The following is a 24,416-nucleotide window of genomic DNA, read 5'->3' as shown; positions in this document are numbered from 1 at the left end:
ACAAAACATTATAAAGCCTTTTAATATGCATTGGACCTTTCTCTCTTATATGTCTAACTAATTCTTCCTCATGCAGTATAATACCAGTTTTTTGGTCCTCTTTCCATCTCATTTGTAATTGATTATATTGTAACCAGGTTAAATTAATCCCTTCGTCCAACAGTGTCTGCAATGTCTTCAGCTGCCATCTGCCCGCATCTGTAAAAAGAACCTCTTTGTATAAAAACCCCCCGAGTGACATTATATTTGTATTCCACAAGGTATGACCAAGATCCAGCCATAGCGGTATTTTATAATCCCATTTGAGTCGGTGCTTCTTCCAAACTCTCATCAAAGAGTCTCTGAGTATATGACTTTTAAATACTTTATCAACTTTATCATCATAAAATAAGTAAGCATGCCATCCAAATTCAAGATCAAAACTTTCTGCATTCAATATTCCAGCCTTTTTATTTCCAAACCAATCACTTGTTAAAGTTAAAGCTGCTGCATCATAATATAACTGTAGGTTTGGGAGTTTAAGGCCTCCTCTTTCCGGAACATCTTGCATAATTTTCAATTTCACTCTCGGCTTTTTCTCGTTCCAGACAAACTTATTCACACCAGACTGCCAGACTTTCAGTTGTTTATCACTTTTAAGCACCGGAATCATTTGAAACAAAAACAGAAATCTTGGCAAAATATTCATCTTAACTGCTGCTATTCTTCCAAGTAAAGACAGTTGCAGCTTTTTCCAAGTCTCCATGTCTTTCTGAACCTCTCGCCACAACACCTCATAATTATTTTGAAACAATTTCATATTTGATTCTGCAACCTGAACTCCAAGATATTTTACCTTAGGTACAATTTCAAAACCTGCCTTCCTTTCAAGCTCATGTTTACGATCTTGTGTCATATTCTTAACTATCATTTTAGTCTTTTTTGAGTTCAGTTTAAAACCTGAAACTCTACCATAGTCTTGTATAATGTCGTTCATCAGGATTGTTGATTCCATTGGTTGTGATAGGGTAACAACCAGATCATCTGCAAATGCCTTTATTCTATAATCCTCTTGCCTTATCACTATACCTTTCAAAATTTTTGAGTCCCGTATTGTATTTAGCAAGACTTCCAATGTTAAAATAAATAAAAGTGGGGACAACGGACAACCCTGTCTTGTTCCTTTTTCAATTTTAAACTCTGTCGTCAAACTTCCATTAATAATAATCTGTGCTTTTTGCTCTTGATAAATTGCTGAAATCGCCTGTATAAATTGGTCCCCAAAGCCCATCTTTTTTAAAGTCTTTAGTAGAAAGTTCCAATCCACTCTATCAAAGGCCTTCTCCGCATCCCAAAAAACCAGCACTGCAGAAATCTGTTTATTCTTATCAAGATATTCCAATAAGTCTATTACTTGCCTTACATTGTCCTTCATGTATCTGCCCTCAATAAATCCCGCTTGGTCCTCATGAATCACTTTTTGGATTACTGGCATCAACCTGTTGGCTAATACCTTCGCATAAATTTTATAATCTGTGTTCAAAAGAGATATTGGTCTGTAGTTCTCTGGTTTTTTAGGACCAACTTGTTCCTTTGGTATCAAAGATATATAAGCAGTTGTCCAAGATGGGGGTATTTTACCCCCTTGTTGAATATTGCAAAATAAATCTCTAAGTTGTCCCACCATTTCAGCTTGTAAAGTTTTGTAATACACTGCAGTCAAACCATCCGTGCCAGGAGCTTTGGCTGTTTTTAGCTGCTTAATTGCTGCTATTATCTCCTCCTCTGTTATAGGATAATTCATTCTTTCTTTTTGTTGATCAGTAATTTTTGTAACTCTCTTATCCTTTAAATATTTTTCTATAAGTCCATTCTGCACCTCTTCTTTGGCATATAATTTAGTATAATAATCCACAAAAGCTTCTTTAATTAATTTTTGTTGAAAAATTTCTTTCCCTCCAATGTCAATACTATCAATAGTCCGTATACTTTGTTTTTTCCTCAGAGTGTAAGCCAACCATCTGCCCGGTTTATTAGCGTTGCAAAATGTATTATGCTTCGCATATTGTAAACTTGTTGCAACTTGTTCCGCCATAAGCATTTGAAATTGGTCTTTCAAAAGTTTTATAGCACTTCGTATTCTTTCATCTGTTGGGTTTTTAATAAGTAACTGTTCTTTATTCTTTATTTCCATTTCCAACTCTAATCTTTTCTTTTGTCGGAACAGTCTATGTTTAGAATTCATGTAGATAAGTACCCCTCTCATATAAGCTTTACTAGCGTCCCAAACAATTTCAATTGGGGTACCTTTATTCAAATTTATTTCAAAAAATTCTTTCAAATGCTTTTTAAGTTCTATTGTATTTTTTTCATATCTAAACAAGTTCTCATTTAATCTCCAAGAACGTCTCTCAACCTTATCCATCTCAATTTCTATCCATACTGGGCTATAGCTAACCTCCACCCTTCAGGGATTATCCCTACTTTATCGATATAAGTAAACAGTGCTACCAGCACCGGTACCCAAAAGTCAATGTTGGACCTAAAGAGTTCAGGAGGCAACAAGTCCTCTCCAGGGGCCTTCCCTGCCTTTAAGGATTGAATTATATGCTTAACTTTGGTAGGGGTAACTGGTGTCCATTCCGGACATTTCCTTAATTCTTGCTGGAGGATATCCAATTGCAAGACATTTGTTGTATTGTTACCATCAAATAAAGCAAGATAGTGCTTCTCCCATTTTACTGCTGATATATCAGTGTCCATAAATGGGGAACGTTGTTTTAATATACCGGCTATCTTATGCCAAAAGATCGTAGGGAATTGGGATTTCGCTGCCACTTCTACCTCTTTCCACATCCTGGTGTTATAGCTACTTTTCTTGTTTTTCAGTAGGGATTTGTATGCTCTCCTGAGTTGAACCATATTTGAATAATCACCATCCTGTCTGGATCGGTTAACTTTCTTAACTGCGGCTCTTAGATTTGACCTCAAGTTATGGCAATCATCATCAAACCACTTTCTAGAAATCCCATCTACTTTTCTATCGTTCTGGATCATTAAGTTCCTAAGAGTAGAAGTTAGCTCTGTATAAACTGGCATTGGGGTGTTGTCTCCGGGCTTAGATTGGGAGATTTCCCTTGCTAGGTGTCTGGCTTCGTCTGAGCCCAAATAAGTGGTGACAGATTTGACATCAAGTCTGTGCCAATATAACCTTTTATAGTTATAAACCCGGGCATTTGCTAAGGTGTCAATTTCCTCTCTGGAATTTTTGTTGAATAAAATACGTGGTTCAGATAAAATACGGGGAATTAAAATTAGGCATGAGGATTATAGGGTATGAGCATTCGCAGATGACCTGGTTGTGACTTTGACCCAACCAATAAAATCGGTTATAGGTTTAATGGATATAATTAATCAATATGGACAAGTATCTGGATTTAAAATTAATACAGGGAAAACGAAGATAATAATTAAAAATATGGTTACAAGTCAAAAAGAAGAAATTGAAAGAATAACAGGATTTGAATCAGTTAAGAAGGTTAAGTATTTAGGGGTTTATATTACGACATCAAATGCGAAACTATATAAGTATAATTATGAATTGTTGTGGCAAAAAATTCAGAAAGAGATGGAAAATTGGAAAAAATTGCAATTATCATTGCTGGGAAGGATAGCTGCAGTGAAGATGAATATTTTGCCAAAGTTCTTATTTCTTTTCCAAATGATACCAATACTGAAAAAAGATGGAAATTTGAACGAATGGCAGAAGGGTATTACTAATTTTGTGTGGGCAGGAAAGAGACCAAGAATAAAACGAAAAATAATGCAATATACACGTGAAAGAGGAGGTTTCAAAATGCCTAATTTAAGATTGTATTACGAGGCAGCCGTGCTCTCAGTAATTAGTGATTGGATTAATTCAACAGAAGAGAGAATATTGAATATTGAAGGGTATGATTTGTTATATGGATGGCATGCATATTTACTATATGATAAAAAGGTGGATAAGAATTTTAAAAGTCATATATTAAGAAATGCATTATTATGTGTATGGAAAAAGTATCAATATAAATTAAATAATAAACTACCTATATGGACATTACCTAGACATATGATAGAGAATATAAGTGTGGAACAGAAACAAGATGTGATTACTTATAAAGAGCTTCTTATCTTGGAAAGAGGCATATTGCAATTAAAGTCTTTAGAGGTATTAAAGGAAAAAAGGAAAATTCAAACTTGGTTTCAGTATGGACAGTTGTATACTAGATGGAAAGAAGATCAGAAAATTGGTATTTTGCAAAGTGAAGAAAACTTAATAAAACAAATTAGGGATCAAAGTCCAATGCATATTAAAAGGTTGTATAATGCACTGATAGAAATAGATTCAGAAACCGAGTTAGTGAAGGATTGTATGGTAAAATGGGCACAAAACTTTGGGGAATCAATAACCATGGATGTATGGGAGAAAATATGGGTTAGAAATGTAAAATTTACTCAAGCCCAAAATTTGAGAGAAAATTTTTACAAAATGTTTTATAGATGGCATTTAGATCCCAAAAAGTTAGCTTGTATGTACCCGAGTTTACAATCTACGTGTTGGAGATGTAAATGTGATGATGCAACGTATTTTCATGTATGGTGGACATGTAAGAAAATTAAGGCATTTTGGATTAAGATATGGTGGATCATACAAAATATTCTTAAAAGGAAGATAAAATTTACTCCACAGTTGTTTTTATTGGATGTAACTGTAGACTGTACAGTTATAGAGACTAATATGATTTTGAATTTAACAACTGCAGCCAGACTTTTGGTGGCGCAATATTGGAAGAAGGAAGAACTACCTACTATTGAAGAATGGACATTAAAAGTAGTTAATTTGGCGGAGATGGCTAAAATCTCTGCATATTTGAAGGATCGTTCGAATGAAAGATATGTACTGGAATGGAGAAGATGGATTGACTATATACAAAACAAATATGGGACTAAAAAGTTGCAAATGGCTTATGAATGAAATATTTAGATGATTTTTCTTTTTACTCTGACATTTTGGTACCTATGGGGAAGTTAAAGAGTAAGGGGGAGTTAAGAGCTTATAGTTAGTTTGTTTATGTTAGATTATGTTTGGTAAATGCAATACCCTGTATTTTGCTCTGGGAAGTCGGGGGGGGGGGGAGGGAGAAGGGAATGGGTGGGGGAAGGAGGGGGGAATTTGTTTGTAAAACATTTTAAAACTTTTCAATAAAAAAAAAAACATTGAGAACAGGGAAACCGGTAAGATCCCACAGAGTTGGTCTCCTCCGGGTCCCGTCAGCTAAACAATGCCGGCTGGAGGGCCCGCGGGGGAGGGCCTTCTCTGTGGCTGCCCCAGCTCTCTGGAACCAGTTACCTCCTGAGGTCTGGACCATCCCCACCCTATTGGCCTTCTGAAAAGCGGTGAAGACCTGGCTCTTCCGGCAGGCCTGGGGCCATTGATCTCGCTGCTGCGATTTGGTGAGATCTGGCCATGAATGGTGTGAATGGGTTTTAATTGTTTTTAATGGTTTAACTTTTAATGTTTTATATATGGTTTTTAAATGCATTGTAAGCCGCCTTGAGTCTTCAGAGAAAGGCGGCATACAAGTTGAACAAATAAATAAATAAATAAATAAAAGGGTGGCATCAACGGTGGTGACAGCTTCTCCGTCAACCCAAAGAATGATAGAAGGGATGCTGCCTGCTGAAAAATTGAGTTCTAACTTAACCGCTCAATCGATGCAGTCTACCCTGGTAATGATACAGGGAACTATGATGAAGCTTCAGGAGATGATGATAAAAAATTATGGGGACCTGAAAATTGATATACAAAATTTGGATAATAAAATGGACTCAATTCAAGAGACGATACAAAGAAATGAACAAAAAATCAAGGCGGTTAAAATGAAAACTGAACAAACTGAAAAAAAAAGTAGAACAAATAGATCAAAAATTGATGGCGACAAATAAAGATCTAGAAAGTTCACTGATACATCTCGAAATGGACTGAGCCTCTTTTTACTTGAGGTTTCAAAACGTCCAAGAAACAAAAGAAGACGATCTAGGAGAAGTAATGGCGGGACTTGATCGCAGAAGTTCTTCAAAGGGATAAGAGGGAGATTATAAATGAATTGGATGAGGTATACAGAGTCCAAACAAATTATGTGAGGTGCCATCATCTGCCTAGAGAGGTACATATTAGATTTGCGCGTAAAAAGGTTCTCGACATCATATACAAAATTACAAGAGAAGAACCTATGTTCTACCATGGAAAAGAGATTATAACACTGAAACAGATTCCCAGACGAATTCAGGAACACAGAAAGGACTATCGATTTTTAGCATCTCTATTGAATAGAAGGAAAATACTATTTAGGTGGATCACTCCAGAGGGAATGCTGATAAATTGGCAGGGCAAAAGAATTAAAGTGGATGACCTAGACAAAGCTCAAGAACTGTATGACCAATTGATGGAAATGGAGGAGGATTCAACCAGTAGAGAGAAGTTAGAGGTCGCTAGCCTAGAAGAGCAGAGACAAGAATCGGGAGGCGAAGAAACAGAAGGAAGTTCAAAGGCGATAAAAGAAAACCGAGATGAAGAAAGGGGTACCAGGACTAGACAACAAAGAATTACCAGAACAGCTAGAAATCAGAGATCAGCAAATAATTAGGAAAATGGAAAAAGAAACCCAATTATTATCAATAAATGTGAACGGATTAAACAACCAGGTGAAAAGGAAAAAAATATTCAAGAAATTAGCTAAACAGAATGTAGATATTATATGTCTCCAGGAGGTATATATTAAAAAGCAAGATCAGAAGTATTTGGAATACAATAAATTGGGAAATTTGTTTGCAGCACTAGCAGAGAAAAAAAAGAGGGGTAGTGGTATATATTAGGAAAGAAATAAAAGCCAAGGTAATTTATGAGGATCCGAAGGGAAGAGTATTATTGATTGAATTGATACTGGGGGATACCAAAATGTTACTAGTTAATATATATGCCCCCAATAAAAAACAAAGGGAATTTTATAAGAAAACACATGAAAAGATTATCGAGGTAGGTTATAAAAATATATGCATAGTGGGTGATTACAATAGAATAGTGGACAGAAAAAATGATTGTTTGTAATAAAAAAAACAAACAAAAAGGAATGTATTACCAAAAGCTTTCTTTGACATGGTTGAAGAACTAAATTTGATAGATGCGTGGAGATTATTAAATCCCAAAGAAAAAAAAATACTTTCTACTCTAACCCACACAAATCCTTTTCGAGAATTGATATGATGTGGGCAAATAGAGAAATAACTAAAGAGATTGAAAATATAGAGATACTCCCGAATGTTTGGGCAGATCATAATCCCTTGAGAATAATTTGGAAAGGTAAAAAAAGAAAAAATAGGAGATGGACTCTGAACCCGCAAATACTTCAAGAAGACGAGTATATACAGAAGATGAAGAAAGAATCAACTTTATTCCTTGATGTTAATAAAAAACAACATACCTCGTTGCAGAATTTATGGGACACAATAAAAGCAGGGTGGTCTATGCACCCTGTTATTAACACAGCTGCCTGCAATTTACTGCTGGTTCGAATCTCTCCAAGGCTCAAGGTTGACTCAGCCTTCCATCCTTTCTAAGGTAGGTGAAATGAGGACCCAGTTTGTGGGGGCAATAAGCTGACTTTGTATAAATATACAAAAGTATGAAGGCTATTGCTTAACGCATTGTAAGCCGCCCTGAGTCTCCGGAGAAGGGCGGCATATAAATCAAATTAAAAAAAAAAATTACAAGAGGGATAACAATAGCATACACGTCAGGGGTGGGTTCCACTTACCTTTACTACCGGTTCATAGTGGGAGCCTGCGCACTTCTGCACATGTGCAGATCACGCATGATGATGTCGTGGTGGGTGGGCAGAGCCTCCCGCAAGTTTTACTACCGGTTCTATAGAACCGGACTGAACCGGGAGCAACCCACCACTGATACACGTCAATGAGGAATAAGAGAAGGTGGAAACAACAGGATGTACTATTATTATTATTATTATTATTATTATTATTATTATTATTATTATTATTATTATTATTAATTCAATTTATATACCGCTCTTCTCCTATTGGACTCAGGGCGGTGCACAGCCAAGGATAAAAAACATACCAATACAAAATTTAAAATCAATTAAAAGAATTATACAGCTTTGGCCCACAATTTAAAACAATCCAATTAAAACCCAATTTACACTTAAAAAGCTAAAAAGCTAAAAAGAGCTAAAAAGGGGGGGGGGGTTTCACACCAGCCCTGCTTGATGGAAAAGAAAAGTTTTTAGGGCACGGTGAAAGGCCCGGAGATCTGGTATCCTTCGTATCTCCGGGGGCAAATCGTTCCAGAGGGCAGGTGCTGCCACAGAGAAGGCCCTCCCCCTGGGGGTCGCCAGCCGACATTGCCTGTCTGACGGCACCCTGAGGAGTCCCTCTCTGTGGGAGCGTACTGGTCAGTGGGAGGCTATTGGCGGCAGAAGGCGGGCTCGCAAATATCCAGGTCCGATGCCATGGAGCGCTTTAAAGGTGGTGACCAACACCTTGAAGCGCACTCGGAAGACCACTGGAAGTCAATGCAGCTCGCGCAGGAGAAGCATCACATAGGAGCGCCCTCTTGCTGCCTTAATACCCCGCGCAACCACATTCTGCACCAGTTGGAGCCTCTGGGTGCTCCTCAATGGGAGCCCCATGTAGAGAGCATTGCAGTAGTCCAGGCGGGAAGTGACGAGCGCCTGAGTGACTGTGCATAAGGAGTCCCGATCCAGAAAGGGCCGCAACTGGCGAATCAGGCAGACCTGATGAAAAGCCCCCCTGGCCACTATTGAAAGAAGTAGAGTATTTAGAAAAAAAAATTCAATTAAGGCCAGATGATATACAACTTAAGGAAGAGCTAACATTAGATAAACATAAACTAAATTTAATAGAACAAACAGATCATGTTAAAAATGTCAAATACGCGAGGCAATATCAATTCGAAAATGCAAACAAACCTGGGAGGTGGTCGGCGTATAAACTAAAAAAAGAAAAAGAAAGTAGGATAATACACCAACTACAGGATGAGACAGGGAAGTTACAAAACAATGAGGAAGAAATTTAAAAGATTACATTAAAATATTTCAAGAACCTGTATAATCAAGAGGAAGTGGATATGGGAAAAATAAACGACTATTTAAAAGAGGAAGGTATGCCCATATTGGGGGAAGAGATGAGGATGATGTTAAATAGAGAGATTACATTGGTAGAGTTAAAAGAGGTGATCCAAAGACAAAAAAAAAAAAAAAAACAATAAGACACCAGGACCAGATGTCTTGCCAGGAGAATTCTATAAAAATATGGGGGAAATATTAGAACCGATTCTTTTAGAATTGTACACTGAGGTGTTACTGGAAGCAAAACTGCCCGTCTTGTGGAGAGAGGCATATATCACAGTGATCAACCAAGTTATGTGATGATGGCAGGGTGGAGGTATTGTTTCGCAAAGGGGAAGGTCATGTCACTCGAGACAAAAGGGTCATTGGGAGTGTTACCATTATAAATGGTTTGCCATATTTCTCCCCTGAGTACCCAGCCACAGGAGACAGCTCACAGGGTGCCACCTCAGAAGGGGTCTGCGCGCAGAGAGAGAGAAAGGCTCCACAGCCAGCCTCACGGCCTTCCAAGGCCAATGCGGGCAAGAAACCCGAGCCTCAGCAGGCACCTAAGCCAGAAAAGCCCAAAAAAGGGCCTAAGGTGCCAGCACCGCCCAAGGCAACCAGAGCCAAGGGGGTCTCAGTGGGAAAGCCACTCCATACTAAATGTGCCCACCTCTTACATCGGAGGTTAGGCCATGCGAGCTTCCCAGTGGTCAAAAAGATGGGGGAATTCGCTGAGGGGATTCACCTCCAGGATTGTGAGGTGTTTCTGGACTGTGCCATCTGTAAGAGGGCAAAGAGGAAGGCTGCTCCAATACCTAAGGTGTCACTGCGTAAAACTCAATACCCATATCAATTAATACATGTTGATTTGGTTGGGCCATTTACACCGTCCCTAGGAAAGAGGCAGTATTTCCTCACTGCCGTTGATGATTTCTCAAGGTACGGCCATGTGTATACCCTCACAGAAAAGTCTGAAGCCTTTGATGCCATAAAATCACTGTACAACTACGTGGAAACTCAGTACAAGACAAAGATTGCACAGCTGCAGAGCGACCATGGGGCTGAGTTCATGTCCTGAAAATTCCAGGACTGGATAAGGCACAAGGGCATACACCATTTTCGTACAGCACCTTTTACTCCTGCGCAGAATGGCGTTGTAGAAAAACGTAACGGCATTCTGCAGACTATGGTTCGCAGCCTGATTGCGGATGCTGGGGTTGCGGAATCATACTGGGCGGAGGCGGTACATTACGCCAATTTCACCTTGAACCGCACCTGGAGCAGCATTGTGGATCAGACTCCATATTTTCTGGTCCATGGTAGGAAGCCAAGTTTGGGACACTTGCGTGTATTTGGCTCCTACGCTTGGGTGCACATCCCCAAGCAGCTGCGGAAGAAGGGGAGATCCGTCTCCCAGAGACTGAGGTTCTTGGGCTATGCCCCTGGCTCCAAGGCCTACCGGTTCCTGGGAGAAGGGGGCAGGACTGTGACTTCCCAATCTGCCTTCTTCGAAGAGGACTCCAATTGGACCCAGATCCACTCAAATGATCTGGGCCCATACATTAACTGGCCCAGCAAAGCTACACCAACCGTGACACCGCCTGAGACAACCACAGACCCTGCCACCGACGAGAGCGAGGAACAGGACGAAGAGGTCACCCTACCTGGTCCAGATGAGGAGGATGAGCCGTCCAGTCCTGAGGGGGAAGACACGCCATCTTCACCTGACTCTTCGCCTCCAGCGATGCTTCAGAGGCCCATGATGCCCAATGCCTGGGACCGAGGGCCTCCACATCCCGGTCATGAACAGCCAGTTGGCGAGGAACCCGCAGAAGAAAAGGGTGGTGAGTGGCAGGAGGTCAGAAGGTCAAAGCGGTCCAACAAGGGGGTCCCACCAAAGAGAATTGACATTGGGCACGTCGCATCCGTCAACAGCATCATGGTCACCCCAAAGACTTTCTCTGACATCCAGGAGCTGCCCATCGAAGAACAGGAGAAGTGGCAGCTCACGATGGAACAGGAAATGGAGAGCCTGAGAAATCTCAAGGTCTTCACCCCTGGGCAACCACCAAAGGAGAAGAAGGTCATTGGCACAAGGTGGGTTTTCAAGGCCAAACCACTTGCCGATGTACCTGTACAAGGCCCGCTTGGTAGCACAGGGGTTTGCCCAACACTACATGGAGGACTACATAGAGACCTATTCTCCAACTGTCTGGGCAGAAAGCGTCAAGGCTTTGGTGGTGGAGTTCCCCAGGTTTATGGTACTGGGGGACTTCAACCTACCATCACTTGGCAGTTCCTCAGATGGGGCTCAGGAGTTCATGGCTTCCATGACAACCATGGACCTGACCCAAGTAGTTCAGGCTCCGACCCATGAGGGGGGACACACGCTCGACCTGGTATTTCTCTCGGAGCAGTGGAGATACGATCTGGAATTAAGGGTTATAGAGGTCTCTCCCTTGTCGTGGTCAGATCATTTCCTGTTGAGGTTGGACTTTAAGACGCCACTCCTCCATCACAGGGAGGTGGAGCCAATTAAGTGGTTCTGCCCCAGATGCCTAATGGACCCTGAAGGGTTTTAGAAGAAGCTTGGGGAGATACCTGACTCCCTTGTCCACAGTCTGGCTGAAACCCTAGTGGCTGCCTGGCATAAGGCAGCGTCTGGGGCATTGGACCGGATTGCGCCTTTGCGGCCTCTCAATGGCAGCAGATCCAGGAAAGCTCCCTGGTTTACTGAGGAGCTCCGGGAGATGAAGTGCCAGAAGAGATGTCTAGAGCGACACTGGAGGACCAGTAAATCTGAATCTGACCGAACACTTTTGAGACCCTTTGTTAGGACTTACTTAGTGGCGATACGGGCGGCAAAATGTTCACATTTTTCCGCACTTATTGCATCTGCGGATTGTCACCCAGCTGCCCTATTTAGGGTAACTTGCTCCCTCCTTAAGGTTGGGGGAGCAGAGGAGCCCTTGCAGGGTAGAGCTGAGGAATTTGTGCAGTTTCTGTCGGATAAGATTGCTCAGATTCAGATGGACCTGCTGGACTCTGATTGGGCAATACCGACTGAGATGACGGGGGCGGGTCTTAGTCCTATTGTGTGGGAGGAGTTTGAGCCAGTGACTCCTGAGGAAGTGGAAAAGGCTGTAGGGGCGATGAGCTCCTCCACTTGTTTCTTGGACCCGTGCCCCTCCTGGCTGGTTTCGGCCAGCAAGGAGATGACATGAGGCTGGCTCCAGGCTTTAGTTAACACGTCCTTGAGGGCGGGGTCCTTCCCGCAGCCATTAAAGGAAGCAGTTGTAAGGCGCCTCCTCAAGAAGCCTTCCCTGGACCCAGCAGAATTAAAAAACTTTCATCCAGTCTCCAACCTACCCTTTGTGGGAAAGGTTGTAGAGAAAGTGGTGGCACTTCAGCTCCTGCGGTCATTGGATGAAACAGATTATCTGGACCCTTTTCAGTCCGGCTTCAGACATGGCTACAGCACGGAAACTGCCTTGGTCATGCTGATGGATGATTTCTGGCGAGCCAGAGACAGGGGTCATTCCTCTATCTTGGTGCTACTTGACCTCTCAGCGGCTTTCAATACCATTGACCGTGGTATCCTTCTGGGGTGACTAAGAGAGCTGGGAGTGGGAGGCACCGTGTTGTGGTGGTTCACCTCCTATCTCTCTGGTCAATCACAGTCAGTGCTGGTAGGAGGACAGAGGTCGTCCCCTAGGCCCCTCATCTGCGGGGTGCCTCAGGGCTCAGTCCTCTCTCCCCTCCTATTTAACATCTACATGAAACCGCTGGGTGAAATAATCCGACGACACGGGGTGGGATATCAGCAATATGCTGATGATACCCAGCTGTATATCTCCACCCCTCGTCAGTTCAGTGAGGTGGTAGATGTGATGTGCCAGTGCCTGGAGGATGTGAGGATCTGGATGGGAGTCAACAGGCTCAAACTTAACCCAGACAAGACCGAATGGCTCTGGGTATTGCCCCCTAAAGACTATGTCGATTGTCCATCCTTGGTTCTGGGGGGTGAGAAAGTGCCCCCCTCAGAATGGGCTCACAATTTGGGTGTCCTTCTAGACTCACAGCTGAGATTGGAACAACATCTGACAGCTGTAGCTAGGGGGACCTTTGCACAAGTTCGTCAGGTGCACCAATTGCGACCCTACTTGGATCAGGAGGCTCTCCTCACAGTCACTCATGCCCTTGTCACCTCACGGTTGGACTATTGCAACGTGCTCTACATGGGGCTACCCTTGAAAAGTGTTCAGAGACTACAGTTGGTCCAGAATGCAGCCGCGCAAGTTATAGTGGGTGCACCTAGATACACCCACATTACACCAATTTTCCGCAAGCTGCACTGGCTCCCTATCGGTCTCTGGGCACAATTCAAGGTGTTGGTTATTACCTTTAAAGCCCTACATGGCTCAGGACCAGGCTATCTTCGAGACCGCCTTCTACCACATAGCTCCCAGTGACCGGTAAGATCCCACAGAGTCGGTCTCCTCCAGGTCCCATCAGCTAAACAATGTTGGCTGGCGGGCCCACGGGGGAGGGCCTTCTCTGTGGCTGCCCCGGCTCTCTGGAACCAATTACCTCCTGAAGTCCGGACCGCCCCCACCCTATTGGCCTTGCGGTCCCGGCAGGCCTGGGACCGTTGATCTCGTTATAGTGATCTTGCGAGACCCAGCCACAAATTGGAGTGTATGTGTTTTAATGTTTTAATGTTTTAATGTTTTAATGTCTTCTTTTAACTTTTGCATGGAATATTGTTGCATTGTTTTATTCTCTGCTGTAAGCCGCCCAGAGTCCCTTGGCAGTTGGGCGGCATAGAAATGCGACAAAATAAATAAATAAATAAATAAATAAATAAATAAATAAATAAATAAATAAATAAATAAATAAATAAATAAATAAATTTATTAGGAGCACCATTTCGGCAATATTTGGATGCAGTTAGAACTAATCCCACATAGATTTACGTTCCCCTATGACCCTGTCTCTCCCCTCCTCCCTGGCCATGTCATAAATCACATTCTCCAATTTTTTTTTAAAAAAAATTTTTTATTGAAAATTATTTAAAAATACAGAATAAAATATAATAATATGGATAGAATTGCAGAGAGTAATATAATACATATAGAGTTTTAAAGTATCAATTTTTGCCTGGAGAAAGTACAAACTTCCATTAAGTTAACTCATCAAAAGAAAGGAAGGTTTAACCAGAAAAAAATTTCTCAATCGTCATGCAGTACTCCTGGAATACATTAAGGTTAATATTTTCGTTCTTCTTAAGATTTCTTTTTTTGCAGCCAAGCATACCATCTGTCCCAGCTCCTATATAACCCTGATTCTTGTCTATCTCGCAAAAGTCCAGTAAGCTTGTCTGCTTCTGCACAGTCCATGATCTTTGCAATTAACGTAGCCTCCGATGGGATATTTTTGGATTTCCATTCTTGCGCGAACGAGATCCTGGCTGCAATGATGATGTGGAGAGCGAGATACCAATTAGATTTGTTTAAGTTCTCTGGTTTCATGCCTAGTAAAAACGTTTCCGGGTTCAAATCTATTCTACATCCTATGATTTCTAAAATCCATTTTTGAATTCTAGCCCAATATTCTTTTGCTCGGGGACAGGTCCACCAACTATGAAAGTAAGTTCCCATAGCGGCGTTGCATTTCCAGCAAACCGGAGAGGTCCCCGGGAACATCTTCGATAATCTAGCCGGGGGCAGGTGCCATCTATATAGCATTTTGTATATATTTTCCTTATAGGAAACTGACATTGTTAATTTTAAGGTTGTCCCCCAGATTTCTTCCCATTTTTCAAGTTCAATCGAGTATCCCAAATTTCTCCCCCAGGCAATCATTGAGTCCTTGATGACCTCCTCTCCGATCCAGTCCATTAAGAGGAATTGATAGAGTTTGGATAATACCTTCTCATCCTTCCCCAACAAGATCTTATCAAGTTCCTGTAGAGAATTATAAATTCCTCCTTTATTTTTATCCTGAACTGTCCTAGATTGGATCTGATTGTATGACCACCAATCTAGCTCATAGCCTAATTCCCCCAGCATATTTCGAGATTTTACTTTGCCTGAAGGATCCAACAGAGCTTGGTAGATTAGTGGTTTATTTCTGTTGTAAAGAGTCGGGTGTGTCATTGCCTCTAAAGGGGAAAGCCAAATCGGAGTCATCAGGTAAAATTTATTTCTTATTCGATCCCATATGGTCATCAAAACCTTTCGAATAAAGTGGTCCATAAAATATTTATGTTTTTTGGGCCTTTCCTGACTCAGATAATAGTGCCACCCCTGTTGCAAATTGTGGCCTTCCAAGCTAAGGATTCTCCTCCTCCTCAAGGCAATCCAGTCTCTGATCCAAGTTAAGACAGCTGCCTGATGATAAAGCTCCCATTTAGGTAGGCCAAATCCTCCCCTGGAAGGGGATTCTTGAAGCATTTTCAATTTAATCCTTGGTTTTTTATTCTGCCATACAAATCTACGTATACACTGATCTAAAGAATGAAAAAAATTTGTATCTACTAAAACTGGGGCTGTCTGAAAGAGAAAAATCCATTTAGGCAGGATATACGTCTTAACTACTGCAATTCTACCTAATAATGATAGCTGTAAACTTTTCCATCCTTCCAACATTTCTTTAGTTTGACTAAGTAGTTTTTGATAGTTGTCTTCTTTAATGGTCGAGCATTTAGATGAGAGCCAAATTCCTAAGTATTTTAGTTTTTTGACTATCTGGATCCCTAGTTCTTCCTCTAACTGCGCTTTTTGATTCTTCGTCATATTTTTAATTAGGATCTTGGTTTTATCTTTATTTAATTTAAATCCCGCTACTTTCCCGTAAGCCTCCAATTCCTGTAGCAAAATTGGTCCCGATTCCAAAGGTTCTTCCAAGACAAATATCAAGTCGTCCGCAAAGGCTTGGAGCTTAAACTCTTCCCCTCTGTTTCTTAGCCCTCTAATTCCTTGATTTCTTCTGACCTCATTCAATAATAACTCTAGAGTTAAAATAAATAAAAGTGGAGATAATGGACATCCCTGTCTAGTACCTTTACTTATATCAATTTTTTCAGACTCCTCCCCATTAATAAGTATTTTCGCTGTCTGTTTTGCGTATACTGTCCGGATTGCCCTGGTAAATCTTTCCCCGAATTCCATTTCGCTCAACTGTGCAAAGAGAAATTTCCAGCTCACTCTGTCAAAGGCTTTTTGTGCATCCACGGAGACCAGGGCCACCTGTTTACCAGAATTACACTCATAATATTCTAATATATTCATTATAGTTCTCATGTTATCTTTCAATTGTCTATGAGGTAGGAAGCCATTCTGGTCTCCGTGGATGTACTCATTCAGGAAAATTTTTAGTCTCTTCGTTAAAATCGCAGAGAATAATTTATAATCGGAATTAAGCAGGGAAATCGGTCTGTAATTTTTAATCAGAAGCGGATCAGTGCCTTCCTTTGGAATTAGTGTAATATATGCTTCAGACCAGGAGGGTGGCATTTGACCAAAGACCAAAACCTCATTAAATACTTGAGTCAAAAATTCCCCCAAAGTCTCAAGGAGGGCCTTATAAATTTCTACTGGCAGACCATCCGTACCTGGGGTCTTTCCCCCTTTTTGTTCCCTTAATACTAACTCTACTTCCTTCAAGGTAATCTCTGCATTCAATATTTCTCTCATTGGGAGTGGGACCTTCCGGGAATCCGCTCTAGCCAAATACTCTCTAATCTCCTGGTCCTGTTCATCTCCAGCTGAATACAAAGCAGTAAAATATTCTTGTATTATTTTTCCTTTCCCTTCCTTATCCGAAACAAATCTTCCCCTTTGGTCCTTCAAACAACCTATCCTATTTCTCTCCTGTTGCTTCTTCAGTCTATAAGTAAGCCATTTTCCTGCTTTATTTGCATGCTCAAAATGCCTTTGTTTTGCCCATCTAATTTTAGTAGCCAATTCTTCCTGATCTAATAGGTTTAACTGGTGTCGGGTTATTTTCTTCTTCTCAACTAGTTTTAAGTTCCCTGGGTCTGTCTGCAACCTCGCTTCCACTTTCTCCAATTCACACCTCAATTTACTCCGTTTCAGTCTTTGGGTCTTCCTCTTTCCAATTATATGAGATGATACTACTCCCCTGATCACCGCCTTCGCCGTATCCCAGATAATCTGTGGACTAGTATCCTCTTTCCTATTGACCCTAAAGAAAAAAACCATCTCCTCTTTTAGCTTTTGGAGTAGATCTTTGTCTTTTAATACTCCTACATCCATCTTCCATCTCTTTATTCTGCGGGCTCCTCTCCATACTATTTTCAACGGGTTATGGTCTGCCCAGTCATTAACCTCAATTGCCACATCTAACACCTGGTCACATAATCCTATAGTCATCCAGGCCATATCTAATCTGGACCAGGAATGATGTCTGGGGGAGAAATAAGTACCCTGTTTCTTTCCCAGATTTCTATCCCTCCATATATCTCTCAACCCTGTTACCTCTCTAATCTGTTTACAAATTTTTGGCAGAAGTTTCCTCCTCTTTTTCCCGGCTTTACCTCTCTCTGGTATATAATCCAAGTTTGGGTCTATAACCGCATTAAAGTCCCCGAGCAAACAAATATTGGCATAGTTAACCTCTAATAGCTTCTGATATAATTTCCTGTAGAAGTTTACTTGGCATCCATTTGGGGCATAAATTCCAACCAACAAACATTTCCTTTGGTCCATTGTTACCTCTACCATCAGGACTCTACCTTTTTTCTCGGCATAAATTAATTTAGATTCTAAGTGTCCTTTTATATATATCACTACTCCCTTCTTTTTTTGATCTGCCAGGGAGGCATACAAATTTCCCAGTCTTTTATTCTCCAGTATCGCTTTCTGGTCTCCTTTTATATGAACCTCCTGCAGGCATATCATATCATAATTTCCTTTTACCAACCGGTTAAACACTCTCTTTCTCTTACATGGATTATTTAAACCATTAATATTAGCTGAAAATAAAGATACCCCCACCTTTCCCTTTATCATCCTCCTTACTACTTACTTATTACTTGCTCTCTGTTTTGTTTTTAGTCTGTCGGGTTCTCCTTGGGGAAAGGGGTTCTTTCCTTTCACCAACTCCTTCCCTCTCTATCTTTCTCTCCTTCCCATCTTCTCTCCTTCTCTCCAGTGAAGACCTGGCTCTTCCGGCAGGCCTGGGGCCGTTGATCTCGTTATAGTGATCTTGCGAGACCCGGCCACAAATTGGAGTGTATGTGTTTTAATGTTTTAATGTTTTAATGTTTTAATGTTTTAATGTTTTAATGTCTTCTTTTAACTTTTGCATGGGATATTGTTGCATTGTTTTATTCTCTGCTGTAAGCCGCCCAGAGTCCCTTGGGAGTTGGGCGGCATAGAAATGCGACAAAATAAATAAATAAATAAATAAATAAATAAATAAATAAATAAATAAATAAATAAATAAATAAATTTATTAGGAGCACCATTTCGGCAATATTTGGATGCAGTTAGAACTAATCCCACATAGATTTACGTTCCCCTATGACCCTGTCTCTCCCCTCCTCCCTGGCCATGTCATAAATCACATTCTCCAATTAACCACTTTGGCTGGCTGTGTCATCCAACACCCTCCTACTGATTGCATGAAAGAAAGCATGTATGGAATGTAGCTTCAGTTAGGGAAATCAATCAGTTCTATCAGTTCTCCCTCCCTCCTGCTCATGGCAACTTGAAAGCTTTGCAAGTTGACAAAAACAACACATAGACTTGAAACCAGAAATATTTCTGTTGGGCATTCTACCGGAAAAATATGATAATAAGGCTATATACCTGATTTTGCATATACTAACCACAACTAGAATTGTATTTGCACAGCAATGGAAAAGTGATGAGATTCCGTCAGAGGGGAATGTAATTAAGAAAATATTAGAATGTGCAGAAATGGGTAGATTAATGCTCACTATTAAGGATAAAGAAGAAACTGAATATTTTTTGATATGGGATGAATTTTATCAATGGTTAGATAATAGAAACAGAAGTTAGAAAGGAGGAGATTTAAGAAGAGGAAATGTTAATGTGGAGAGGTGCATGAAAGAGCAATTGTTGTAAACTTTTTCAATGATGGGCACACTGGTAGGGAGTCTTTTCTGGGGTGACCCAACCTGATTGAGAATGGCATATTTCCATATGGACAGTACTTCGTCTCTAAGTCTAAGCTTAGACTTGATACTGGTCTATATTCCATAGTTGTCATTAATGGCTTTAATTGTTGCATGCTGTTAAAAAATATGATTTATGTTGAAGTGACCTTTATATGCTACTATTTTTATCCTTGTTACATATATTATATATTTATTTATTGATTAGCCTATAGGCCATATCAACGTACAGGTTCAAACACATATTACCAATAAAATTCTAAACAAATAATTTAAAATGAGAGTAGGGTAAAATACAATAGTTATAGGATAAAATAAAATAAAATAATTTAATACATAAATATGTAAAATAGAATAAAAAAACATGAAATTATACTTCTGTATCACCCCTGCAATCTACCCCAATCAGGCCCACATATGCCTATCTCAGTCAGACCAGTTTAGTCAGAAATTGTGCTGTATTAAATGTCGTTTTCAGATTCTGGCCACACATGAGGTATGTTGTTTTAATATGGGCCTCCCACTGGGCCATACATTTAATATGTGGATCAAGATACTTATCTCTCGTCACCTTATACAAACAGCAATTGAATAATATATGAGTCAGATCTTCTGTGAAAAAAGTAAGGTTCTACATTTAGCCAAGAAAAACAAAATGCACAGGTACAGTATATGTGGTACCTCGCTTAATAGTAATAACTGTGAGAGGGATCTTGGAGTCCTAGTGGAAAAACATTTAAATATGAGCCAGCAGTGTGCAGAAGCTGCCAAAATAGCCAACACAGTTCTAGGCTGCATAAACAGAGGGATAGAATCAAGATCACGTGAAGTGTTGATACCACTTTATAATGCCTTGGTAAGGCCACACTTGGAATACTGCATCCAGTTTTGGTCGCCACGATGTAAAAAAGTTGTGGAGACTCTAGAAAGAGTGCAGAGAAGAGCAACAAAGATGATTAGGGGACTGGAGGCTAAAACATATGAAGAACGGCTGCAGGAACTGGGTACCCGTATGTCTAGTTTAATGAAAAGAAGGACTAGGGGTGACATGATAGCAGTGTGCCAATATCTCAGGGGCTGCCACAAAGAAGAGGGAATCAAGCTATTCTCCCAAGCACCTGAGGGCAGAACAAGAAGCAATGGGTGGAAACTAATCAAGGAGAGAAGCAACCTAGAAGTAAGGAGAAATTTCCTGACAGTTAGAACAATTAATTAGTGGACCAACTTGCCTCCAAAAGTTGTGAATGCTCCAACACTGGAAGTTTTTAAGATATTGGATAACCATTTGTCTGAAGTGGTGTAGGGTTTCCTGCCTAAGCAGGGGGTTGGACTAGAAGACCTCCAAGGTCACTTCCAACTCTGTTATTCTGTTTTCTGTTTTTCCATCCGTGAATTAAGAGTACATTTTGAAGCATGGGCTTTGCTATTTGCTTCCTTATCTAATTTAGAGATGTACCATATTTTTGGGACTATAAAATGCACCGGAGTATAAGATGCACCAAGATTTCAAAGAGATAAACAAGAAAAAAAAAGTTTTTGCCCTCCCGGGCCCTCAGGAACACTCTGCAGGCCTCCCAAACCCTCTGTGTGTCCCGTTTTTTGCAAAAACGGAATGTGCAGAGTGTTTGGAAGGCCTGCAGAGTGCTCCTGGGGGCTGGGGAGGGCAAACATACCCCTGTTTTTGCAAAAAACGGGCCCATTTTTGGCCTCCCAAACCCCCCCACGTGTAGTGTTTTTGCCCTCCCCAGTCCCCAGGAGCACTCTGCAGGCCTCCCAAACCCTCTGCGCATCCTGTTTTTTTGAAAAGTGGGCCTGTTTTTTGTGAAAACGGGACATGTGGGGCGGGGTTGTGGGAGGCCAAAAATGGCTGTATTCGGTGTATTACATGCACCAACGTTTGTACCCTCTTTTGTGGGGGGGGGGGGAGTGCATCTTATACTCCGAAAAGCACGGTAGTTTCCCATTAGAGACTGATGGAAGGCCCCCACCCCAGAAAAAGCCCCTACCCCATAAAAACACGATTCAATGAAGTAATAATCATTTTATTAGCCTTTAGCACAAACCATGGAATAAAAGTTTCCAAGAAGAAAAAAACCTGCTTGACTCCCTGCCAAGTCAAGTAGCCCCAGGTGAGCCAGGCAGGAGTTTGCAACAAAGTATCAGCTTAAAACAAGTGAGAAACCACAATAATGTAACTGGAAAACAGCATCTCGCCTGCAGTTAAAGCAATCAACACTGACAAGAGGCTATATAAAGGCACACAGAAACTCTTTTAAAACTTGTTTTATAGGTGGCATTTACCACCAGCGAGACTAGCAAAGATGTTTGAAAATCTATCAGCTAAATGTTGGAAGTGTAATCAGATACCAGGTTCATATTATCATATGTGGTGGACATGCTCAAAGGCAAAAAAATACTGGTCTAAAATACATACTTGGTTAGAAAAAATGATAAAGCAACATATAGATTTGAAACCAGAAATATTCTTGTTGGGTATATTACCAGAACAGTATAATAAAGGGAATATATACTTAATTTTACATGTGTTAACAGCATTGTGTTTGCACAACAATGAAAAAATGAAGAGATCCCTACAGAGGAAAGTGTTAAAAAAAAAAAATATTAGAATGTGCTGAGATGGATAGATTAACACTTAAAATAAAAGAAAAGGAAGAAACAGAATACTTTTTAACATGGGACTTGTTTTACCAATGGATAACCAACAGAAACAGAAGTTAGAAACTAAAAAGATTAAAAAGATAACAAAAATTTTTGTAGTGAAAATTTTTCAAGATGGATAAACTAATTGTATTATTACTTTTAGGGATGCGGTGGCTCAGTGGCTAAGATGCTGAGCTTGTCGATTGAAAGGTCGGCAGTTCAGTGGTTCGAATCCCTAGTGCTGCGTAACAGGGTGAGCTCCTGTTACTTGTCCCACCTTTTGCCAACCTAGCAGTTCAAAAGCACATAAAAAATGCAAGTAGAAAAATAGGGACCACCATTGGTGGGAAGGTAACAGTGTTCTGTGCGCCTTTGGCGTTTAGTCATGCCATCCACATGACCATGGAGATGTCTTCGAACAGCTCTTTGGCTTTGAAACAGAGTTGAGCACCGCCCCCTAGAGTCGGGAACAACTAGCACATATGTGCGAGGGGAACCTTTACCTTTACCTTATTATTACTATGTTTATTATGATTATTATTATGATTATTGTTGTATCTCTACTTAAAACTAACTGTGCCCAGACAACACACTGTTCAGATAGATATGGAACTTTTTATGTTTACTAAAAAATGTATCAATAAAACATGTTTTCCAAAAAAAAAAAGAAAGAAAAAAAAAGAAACTCACCAGATTTCTTATCGCCATCCTTCCCCAGAGGCTAGGATTAACCTCTTCCTCCCTGAAACAACCGAAATGAGGAGAAATCATCCATCAATAGACGCACCATTAAGCCCCATTAAGAACACCTGAAATACAAAGGTCAGAAAAGATAAAAATCTAGCACCTTACGGTCCTTCTGTCTAGCTGGCCGGAATCCATTGCTGAATTGTCACTTGTCCTTGACTTCCGAAATTAAAATCTTCTTTCTGGCAGCTTGCTTCTTTTTCCATTTGTTCTTTGAGCACTGATGGCTTCATCCCGGCTGGAAGAAGCAACCCGGGGGAGGGTTCCTTCCCACAATTGGCTACCATGAGGGACTCCCAGCTCACCCAGCCACTGGACCGGGCTCAAAAGAGCCACCACCCTGCCAGCAACAGACACTTTTTGTCTGTGGCTAAACTCCTCAGACCCTGCCCGGTTGGCACCGGGAATTAAAGGAAGTCTTTGAGTTTTGTGCTCAATAGCTGTCTGGAAAGAGGGCAAGTACCACCCAAATTATAACCTTAGAACTCTGAGTGAGAATGAGCATGAGTGTGTGTATGTAAGGGGCTCTTCTTCCTCCACCACAGCTGGATCCTGCTCCCTCTGTATCTTTTCTAGCCACAAATAGGTTCACTGCTAGTCCCTCCGGACGATCTGCCGATCAACTCAGCTGGGATTGTCAGAGCATTTAAAAGAAAAAAACCCTTTTTTTCTTTTAAATGCTCTGACGATCCTAGCTGAGTTCCCTGAAAGCCTCTGCCGATCAGGGAACTCAGCTTGGATTGTCAGAGCTTTTAAAAGAAAAAAACCCTTTTTTTCTTTTAAATGCCTTTGACGAGCCGCGCAATCATCAGAGGCTTTTTTTTTACTTTTAAAAGCATTTTTTCGGCCGAAGTTGTAGAAAAAATGCTTTTAAAAGTAAAAAAAAAACCTCTGATGATTGTGCGGCTCAGCTGTGCATGGGGGGGGGGGGTATTTTTGCTACCGGTTCTCCGAACCACCCGCCTCCATCGCTACCAGATCGGACAATCTAATCCAAACCGGGAGCATTTCACCCCTGCCTTAGCCTGTCAGCAAGCGTTCGAACACCTGAAACTGTTGTTTGCCAGAGAGCCAGTGCTCAAACATCCAGATCCTACCAAGCCATTTGTTGTGCAGGCAGACGCCAGCAACATAGCGGTGGCAGCAGTTCTTTTGCAGGCCAACGTGGGGGGGAGTCTGCAACCATGTGCATACACATCCCACAAGTTGAACAATACCGAACGCAAATGGGCCATCTGGGAGAAGGAAACGTTTGCAGTTCGGTGGGCGTTGATGACATGGAGACACCTACTGGAAGGGGGGGGCTACCATTCGAGGTCTGGACAGACCATAAGAATCTGGAAGCCCTCCAAACCCCATGTCGGCTCTCACCCAAACAAGTCAGGTGGGTGCTATATTTCTGGCGCTTTAATTTCCAGCTGAAATGCATACCCGGCAGGAGAAACTTTTTAGCAGCTGCACTGTCTCAGAAGCCGCAATATGCCAGCAACTGGGAGGAGGTAGTACAGGCCATAATCCCAGCATCACCACCTAAGGGACATCCAGCACGACAGGCATCAGGCACAGCCCAGCCAAAAGCACAGGCGACAGACATAACCTGTGCCATTCAGGGGGCACTTTGGACCAATGAGTGGTTCCAGGCCAATCAAAATACTCTCAGCCATAGGGCC

Source organism: Pituophis catenifer, unplaced genomic scaffold (genome assembly GCF_029215685.1).
Source record: "Pituophis catenifer annectens isolate HBS135680 unplaced genomic scaffold, rPitCat1.0.hap2 SCAF_5, whole genome shotgun sequence".
Taxonomy (NCBI): Eukaryota; Metazoa; Chordata; class Lepidosauria; order Squamata; family Colubridae; genus Pituophis; species Pituophis catenifer.
This window is presented reverse-complemented; position numbering follows the sequence as displayed.